General features: G+C 42.7%; 1 pseudogene; it reads right to left on the reverse strand.

Moving 5' to 3' along the window:
- Positions 1-6,306: 6,306 nt before the first annotated feature.
- LOC131765105 (serine/threonine-protein phosphatase 1 regulatory subunit 10 pseudogene) lies at positions 6,307-8,949 on the reverse strand (annotated as a pseudogene).
- Between the last annotated feature and the right edge of the window lie 465 nt (positions 8,950-9,414).

Raw genomic sequence — 9,414 nt, forward strand, 5'->3', positions numbered from 1 at the left:
AATCTATTGGCTATTCTGGGTCTTTTTGCCTCTCCATATAAATGTTAGAATCAGTTTGCTGATAACCTCTAAATAACTTGCTGGGATTTTCATTGGGATTGCATTGAATCTATAGATCAAGTTGGGAAGAACTGACATCTTGACAATATTGAGTCTTCCTATCCATGAATATGGACTATCTCTCCATTCACTTAGTTCTTCTTAGATTTCCTTAACCAAAATTTTGTAGTTTTTCTCATATAGTTCTTATACATATTTTATTAGGTATGTATCTAAGTATTTCATTTTGAGGAGTGCTAATGTTAAGTGATATTGTGTTTTTAATTTCAAATTCCACTTGTTCATTGCTGGTTTTATAGGAAAGCAATTGACTTTTGTATGTTAACACTGTATCCTCAATCTTACTATAATCACTTATTAGTTCCAGGAGGGGTTTTTTGTTGATTCTTTTGAATTTTCTATAGAGATAATCATGTCTTCTATTAACAAAATCAGTTTGATTTCCTCCTTCTCAATCTGTATAACTTTGATTTCCTTTTCTTTTTTTAAAACTTTTAATTTTATATTGGAGTATAGCTGATTAACAATGTGATAGTTTCAGGTGCACAGCAAAGGGACTCAGCCATAAATATACATGTGTCCATTCTCCCCTAATTATTTCTTTTTCTTGTCTTATTGCATTAACTAGGACTTCCAGGACAATGCTAAAAAGCAGTGGTGAGAGGGTACATCCTTTCCTTCTTTATCTCAGTGGAAAATCTCACTAATGTTGGAATCTCACCATTCAGTATAGTGCTACTGCAGGTTGTTTTGTAGATATTCTTTATCCCATTGAGGAAGTTCCCCTCTAGTCCTAGTTTACCAGGAGTGTTTATCATGTATGGGTGCTGGATTTTGTCAAATGCTTTTCCTACATCTATTAATAAGATCATGTGATTTTTCTTCTTGAGACTGTTAAGGTTGTGATGTAATGGATTATATTAATTGATTTCCAAATGTTGAACGAGCCTTGCATACCTGGAGTAAATGTCACTTGGTATATAATTCTTTTTATACATTGTTAGATTCTATTTACTAATATTTTGTTGAGGACTTTTTACATCTATGTTCATGAGAGAGACTGGTCAGTTTTCTTTTCTGGTAATGTCTTTCTCTGGTTTTGGTAATTATAGTAATGCTGGACTCATAGGATGAATTAGAAACTATTCCTGCTGCTCTATCTTCTGAAAAACACTGAGAGAATTGGCATAATTTCTTACTTAAATGTTTATTTCATTTTATTTTTTCAAATTTATTTTTATTTTTGGCTGCATTGGATGTTTGTTGCTGCTCATGGGCTTTCTCTAGTTGTGGCAAGTGGGGGCTACTCTTGGTTGCAGTACGTGGGCCTCTCATTGTGGTGGCTTCTCTTGTTGCAGAACACAAGCTCTAGGTGTACGGGCTTCAGGAGCTGTGGCGTGTGGACTCAGTAGTTGTGGCACACGGGCTTATTTGCTCCGCGGCATGTGGGATCTTCCCAGAGCAGGGTTTGAATCCCTGTTCCCTTCATTGGCAGGCAGATTCTTAGCCACTGCACCACCAGGGAAGCCCCTTAACCATTTTTAAGTGTACAGTTCAGTGGTTTTAAATACCTTCACATTGTTGTACAGCCATCACCACCATCCATTCCCATACCTCTTTTCATCTGGTAAAACTGAAACTTAATAGGTATAGTGATACTTATTAAAAATAATTCTCCAGTTATCACTGTGCACAGGCATTCCAATTTCTCCACATCCTTGTCAACACTTGTTCTTTTCTGTATTTTTGATAGAAGCCATCCCAACTAGTGTGAGGTCATATCACATTATATGTTTTATTTAATATTTATTTTTGTTTATTTATTTGGTTGCGCCAGACCTTAGTTGAGGCTTGCTGGCTTCTTTTGTTGTTGTTGTTTTTATAATCTTTTTTTTTGAATTTTATTTTATTTATTTTTTTTATACAGCAGGTTCTTATTAGTTATCTATTTTATTTTTATTTATTTATTTATTTTTCTTTGCAGTATGTGGGCCTCTCACGTTGTGGCCTCTCCTGTTGCAGAGCACAGGCTCCAGACGTGCAGACTCCACGGCCATGGCTCATGGGCCCAGCTGCTCCACGGCATGTGGGATCTTCCTAGACCGGGGCACGAACCCGTGTCCCCTGCATTGACAGGCAGACTCTCAACCACTGCACCACCAGGGAAGCCCAGTTATCTATTTTATACATATTAGTGTATATATGTCAATCACAATCTCACAATTCATCCCACAACCCCTCCCCCCGCTGGCTGGCTTCTTTAATTGCTGCACCTGGGCTCCTTAGTTGCAGCTTGCGGGCTCCTTAGCTGCAGTTTGCCAGCTTCTTAGTTGTGGCATGCATGTGGGATCTAGTTCCTTGACCAGGGATCAAACCCAGGCCCCCTGCATTGGGAGCGTAGAGTCTTAACCCCTACGCCACCAAGGAGGTCCCCACATTATAGTTTTGATTTACATTTTCCTAATGATCAGCAATGCTGATTATCTTTTTGTGTGCTTCTTGGCTATTTGTATATCTTCTTCGGAGAAAGGTCTATTCAAGTACTTTGCCCATTTTTGAATCAGGTTGCTTTTTTATTGTTGAGTTTTAGAAGTTCTCTATATATTCTATATATTAATGCCTTATCAGATAAATGATTTGCAGATATTTTCTCCCATTCTTTTGTTTTCCTTTTTACTCTGCTATAGTGCCTTTTGATGCACAAAATTTTAAATTTTTCATAAAGTACAGTTTGTCTGATTTTTCTTTTGTTATTTATGTTCTTAATTCATAGCTAAGAAATCATTTCCAAGTTCAATGTTGTGAAGATTTTGTCCTATGTTTTCTTCTAAGAGTTTTCTTCTTTTAGGTTTTACATTTAGGTCCATGATCCATTTGGAATTTTTTAAAATTATGTTAGCTAAAAATCCAACTTCATTATTTTGCATATGTATATCCATTTTTCCCAGAGTTATTTGTTGAAAAGACTGTTCTTTCCCCATTGAATGATCTAGGGACTCTTGTCAAAAATCATTTGACCATATACGTGATAGTTTATTTCTGGGCTCTCTATTCTATTCCACTGGTCTATATGTCTGTATTTATGACAGTACCACACTGTTTTGGTTACTGTAGCTTTTTGGTTACTGTAAGTTTTGAAATCAAGAAGTGTGAGTCCTCCAGTTTTGTTCTTCTTTTTCAAGATTGTTTTGACTATTTTGGCCTCTTGAGATGTCATGTGAATTTTAATATGCTTTTTTTGCAAAAAGAAGCTGTTGGTATTTTGGTAGGGATTACATTGAATCTGTAAATTGCTTTGGATAATATTGACATTTAAACAATATTAAATCTTCCATTCCATAAATTTGAGATGTGTTTCCATTTATTTATGTCTTACTTAATTTCTTTCAGCAATCTTTTATAGTTTTCATTATACTTAACCTTCTTGGTTAATTCTTAAGTATTTTACTCTTTTTGATGCTATTGTAAGAGGATTTTCTTTGTAACTTCCTTTTCAAATTGTTCATTCTTAGTATGTAGAAATGCAACTGATTTTTGTGTTGACTTCGTATCCTGCTTTTTTGATGAATTAATTAATTAGTTCTAACAGGTGTTTTGGGGGGGAGAATCTTTAGGATTTTCTACATATAAGATTATACCATCTGCAAATAGAGATGCTTTTACTTCATTCTTTCCAATTTGGATGCTTCTATTTCTTTTTCCTTGCCTAATTGCTCTGGCTACCACTTCCAGTACTATGTTGAATAGAAGTGGTGAAAGTGGGCATCCGTCCTTACCTTGTTCCTGATCTTAGATGAAAAGCTTTCAGTTTTCACCATTGAATATGATGTTAGCTGTGGGTTTTCATATACAGCTTTTGTTATATTGGGGTCATTTCCTTGTATTCTTAAGTTTGAGTGTTCTTTATCATGAAAGGGTGTTGAATTTGACAAATGCTTTATCTGTGCCACTTGATATGATCATGTGGGTTTCTCCCCCTTCATTCTGTTAATGTGATGTATTGTATTGATTAATTTTCATATAATGAGACATCCTTGCATTCCAGGAATAAATAGCATCTGGTCATGGTGTACAATCCTTTTAATACGTTGCTGAATTTGCTTTGCCAGTGTTTTGTTGAGGATTTTTGTATCAATGTTCGTAAGGGATATTGATCTTTAGTTTTCTAATAGTATCTTTGTCTGGCTCTGGTATCAGGGTAATGCTGGCCTCACAGAATGAGTTAAGAAGTGTTTCCTCCTCTTCAATTTTTTGCAAAAGTTTGGGAAGGATTGGTGTTTGTTCTTTTTAAAATGTTTGGTAGAATTCACCAATGAAGGCATCAGTTAGGGGGTTTTCCTTTGTAGGGAGATTTTTGGTTATGAATTCAATCTCTTTACTCGTTATACATCTATTCAGATTTTCTGTTTATTTGTGATTTAGTCTTGGGTTATTTTTCTAGTAATTTGACCATTTCATCTTGGTAATACAATTTGTTGCTATATACTTGTTGATAGTAATCTCTTATAATCCTTGTTATTTCTGTAGAATCTGTAGTTATGTCCCCACTTTCATTTCTGATTTTAGTAATTTGAGTCTTTTCTCTTTCTTTTTGGTCCCTTTAGCTAGAGGTTTGTCAATTTTGTTGATTTTTTTGAAGAAGCAACTTTTTGTTTCATTGATTTTTTTTCCCATTGTTTGTATATTCTGTTTCATTTATCTCTGCTTTATCTTTAGTATTTCCTTTTCTTCCTGCTAGCTTTGGGTTTAATTTTTTCTTCTTTTTCTAGTTCCTTAAGTTGTACTGTTAAATTGTTGATTTGAGATCTTTAATTTTTTTAATGTGTTTATAGCTATAAATTTTCCTCTTAAAACTGATTTCACGGGCTTCCCTGGTGGTGCAGTGGTTGAAAGTCCGCCTGCCGATGCAGGGGACACGGGTTCGTGCCCCGGTCCGGGAAGATCCCACATGCCGTGGAGCGGCTGGGCCCGTGAGCCATGGCCAGTGAGCCTGCACATCCGGAGCCTGTGCTCCGCAACGGGAGAGGCCACAACGGTGAGAGGCCCGCGTACCGCAAAAAAAAAAAAAAAAAAAAAAAAACAACTGATTTCACTGAGCCCTATAAGTTTTGGTATGTGTGTTTTGCCAACTATTGTTGTAGAGCATACTATTTTTTTAAATAAGCTGCTTCTCTTTCCACTGTTTATTATTAATGTACAAAATATACAAAACCAAAAGAAAATACTCATCCTCAAATCCATTGTGGCTCTAACCCAGGACTGTGCACAAAATCCAACCAATGCACTGTTGTCTTAGAAAACAACTGATGCTGAGACAAGTGAAGGAGAGGGCTGTGAGAGGGCAAGTCATCTTATTGAATCCACCCAGGAAAGCACTTGGGCATTCAGAGGTGGCTGACAAGGCAAGGGAGCTGGAGGCCTCACACTGACAAGGTTCCAGGTGGAAGCCAGGAGCATGCTAACTCCCAGAGGAGTGCAAGTAGTGTGACTGTCAGGCCCAGCACACTGGGCTTCAGCTGATAGAAAGCTGGTCTCACTGAAGTGTTTTACAGTTTCCAGAATGAGCTGTAGACCACCATCAATGGCCTCACCTATGCAAGCTGAAACTTTCACTGGATGCCAGTATGAATTTGCCATCATTGAACCTAGCAGACCCATGATGCAAACTTGGGTATTCACAGAAGATTGCAAAGTCTTACTTGAGAAAGGGCTCAGAATGTAAAGCTTGTGTCAGGGGAGGAGTAGACATGATGTGTATTCCAGAACTCAAATCCAGCTGGATTGAGCCTTCTCAGTGCATTAGGATACACAATACCCCTTTTGCCATCTCCCCACCCCATAAGGAAGAATGAACTTGACTGGGATGATTTCATAAGTGCAGCTGATCCTGCATCAGAGTTCTGTGTGCATGTGGAGGACCCACAATAGAAGAGTAGAGGTGTTCTCCAGGATAACCAGCTTTAGGTTCCCAGGCATAAAGGGTAATACCAGAAAGGGGCTAGGGATACAGGGCAAATCTCCTCAAAAAGTGAAAGCAACTGGGTCTCCTCTTAAGCAGTCCAAGGTACAGAATGTGTCCAGTCTGTCTCCTCCCCAGACTGGAGGAAAATATGTACATCAACGTGCACCAGTGATCAGAAAACCCACAGGAACCCAGGCAGGTGGGCCCTGAGGGGGCCAGCTCATCAGCTGGGGAAAGGGGAAAATGGGCCTCACAGAAGCCATAAAAGTGTGGAAGGAGCAAGGCTACAGTCCATAGGGGTGTGTGTGGATGGGGTGGGCAGGTGGTTCTCTAGGGCAGGAGGGGCCATTGACACTCTGGTGGTAGAAGGTACAGTTGTTCTCATAGCAGCAGTTGCTATGAGAACATCATGACATGTCAACAAACAGGGCAGTTTGACATGTCTCCTCCATGGCTGTGGCCTCCATCATGCCCTTGGTGACCCCCTCCTCCATGGCCAGGGACATCATAGCCACGGTACTTACGAGGGGGTGGCCTTCAATGGTCGTGGCCTCAGTGACCAGGTACATAATGAGGCCAGTGGCCATGGGCCCCCCCCATATCCAGGGCCTTCATGGGGCTGATGTCCATCACCAGCACCCATTCCTCCACCAGGGCCTTTATGGAGACCATGCCCACCGCCTCCAACCGTGCCCCCACCAGGGCCCCCTTGTCCATTTGGGGGTCCTCCTCCAGAGCAACCTCCTCTGGTCCCTCAGAATGGAAGAGGAGCAAGAGGTTCATTTCCTCCTTGGCCACCACGGCCTCTATGGGATCGTCCAAGACCTGGTCCTGGTACCCCCAGCGTCAGGCCACCCTGCATGGGGACACCTGGGTCATCCTAGAAGGGATTGCAGTGCCCCCAGGGAGGGGGTGGGGGACCCAGGAGACGTGGACCACTGGCCCACCAGGGCCCCCAGGGCCTCCATGGGGACCTGGCATAGGTCCCCTAGGTCTAGGGGGGGCAGTGCTGTATGCCCTTGTGGGCTCCCGGGGCCTCCCGGTAGAAAACCATTGGCTATCAGATCAGGGCCTAAGAGTCTGTGTGGCACCGGCATCTGCTTGACCTTGTCTGAATAGTCTGTTTGCTTCAGCAATTCCTCTGCAGGATGACTGTTAGGGCTACCCATGATGGAGGGAGGATCTCCTGCACATTGATGCCTCCTCCTCCAGAACACTGGGGGCTCTTCCCGGCACCCATGTTTTCCGTAAGATCGTGCAGAACAGAAAGCAACTTGGAAACACTTACCCATCGGGTGCACCACAGCCCACCCAACCTAATAGGCTCCCGGGTCTCAACATACGGGGTTTTATCCATGGAACCTTCCTCATCTAGCAGGATGAATTTTGGAGGGATAGGCTCGGAGGGCTCAGGCTTAGGATTGTGAGGACTTTCCTTGCTCAGGACGAGCTCCTGAAGGCTCCCCTTCTCCTGCTCAGCCTGGAGGTACTGATCCTGGCTACTGCTTCCGGGGTGATGAGAGGAGAGGGCAGCACCAGGAGCCGGGGGCAAACCAGTGCACACTCTTCTCCATGTTGCTGTCGCTCAGACACCGGGCTACCTCACACGCGTGTTGGTCTGACAGTATCTCTCACTTAGCTGACTCGCCAGAGTCCTTGGTCTTATTCACATTTACTCATTCAGTTTCATTCAGTTCAAAATAGAAATACTCTCTGTTTGCCCTCCTCAGGTCACGTCACAGTTTTCCTCTTCCTGACCTTCCGGGTCAGCTGGCTAGGATCTCCACCAGCTTTGCATCCCAAGCTCCTGGTTCCAAAGAGGCAGTATCCATGAGTTCTGGGACTTCAACAGGGGGAACCGGGGTCCCTGGACGTTCTGTGTCCATAGCCTCAGAAGGAGGTGCTGGCTCTAGGGAAGAAGGTTTGCTGTGCTTGGTTCTGTGCTTGTCTTCCATTCAAACGGGCTTGAGTTGGCAGCTGTGGGTGACAGCACCTTCTTCTTCTTCTTAATTTTGATGCCTGGAACAGGTGCTGAATTTAACTCATCCAGAAAGCCCAGGCCCTCCATAGGCTATGGTGGGATGATCTTCACTTTGATCTCTCTGATGGCATTGGGTGTCGTGTTGAGTGGCTTGTATTTCTTCTCTGCAGGGGGTGCAGCATCTCCTGGGGCAGCTGTGGAACTCTGACACTTGAGGGAGATGGGTTTAAGGTTGTACTTGTCAGAAACCACCACTGCACTGGCATCCTTCTTTACAGGCACCAAAGGCAGGGTCTCCAGCTCTAGCCTAGTGGAAAGGAATGTGACATGACTGGACACCATGGTTAAGAGAGACCTGGGCTTCTCCTTCTTCTTCTCTGGGGCCTCCTCAGTCTGAGCCTCAGCCTTCACCTCAGTCAAAGGTCACTCAGGAGAGGTGGTTCAACTCTCTCCCTCTTCTTTCCATTTCTTCTTATCTTTCTCAGCAGGCTGGGTGCTGCTCTGGGAGTGGATGACAGTCATTCAGTCGCTGATAAGGACTGAGGCCAATTTCCAGAGCTCTTCATCCTTACTTGACTTGCTCAGTTGCTTCGCCAGTTTGGCTGTGTTGTGCTGCTTGAGATGGTCAACAGTGAGTGGTAGATGCTGCAGCGTCAGCAGAATTTGCTGCAAGAGGGGAATGTTGTTGGTTGTCTTTGAATATGTCAGCCAATTGTTAAGAAACTTGTAACTACCAACGTCAGTAAACTTGACCAATATTTCTAGTGAACAGGTCTGCAGGAGAGTGTTCAAGTAAATACGACTCACTATCTTTCGTGCTTCCTTTATCATACTGAAGATCTTCGAAATCCCATCACACTCTTGACTTCCCCATGTCAGTTAAGGAAGCTATCTAGCTTCCTTAAGCTTAAGGAGGCTCTTTGGGGTCTATGGGACCTGAACCCATGATCGAGGTTTTATCAGGTTTGGGGTGGAGGGGGTTAAAATTTGGGGAAAAGAAAAGAAAAAGAAAACAACCAACCAGAACCCCAAACTCAATTAGTTGTGGGGCCTCATTGGATCAAAAAGTCTCTTTAAAAAAAACTAAGGTCAGCTCCATATTCATCCCCCCCTCCCACCACCAACTCCATTTAGGGAGTGGGGTTGTAGAAAAAAAGTTCTGAGTGGATTCAAAAAAGTAAATGCTGGATGAGTGAATTCGGGTGTGTTTGGGAAGGGAGGGTTGTTAATTATTTTTGAAGCTACGTGGTGATGGTCCTTCAGCCACAGATTTCAAGTCCCGGGCAGAGTGGGCTGGTGGGGTGGGCCAGATAGGTGGGAAGGGGCAGAAGACACAAGTGGTTGGGCTTGGGGCTGCTGTTTTCCCTCCCCTGACACCCTCAGGTTCCTTTCAAGGTCTTCGACATTGCTG

Source organism: Kogia breviceps, chromosome 1 (genome assembly GCF_026419965.1).
Source record: "Kogia breviceps isolate mKogBre1 chromosome 1, mKogBre1 haplotype 1, whole genome shotgun sequence".
In the NCBI taxonomy this organism is placed as follows: domain Eukaryota; kingdom Metazoa; phylum Chordata; class Mammalia; order Artiodactyla; family Physeteridae; genus Kogia; species Kogia breviceps.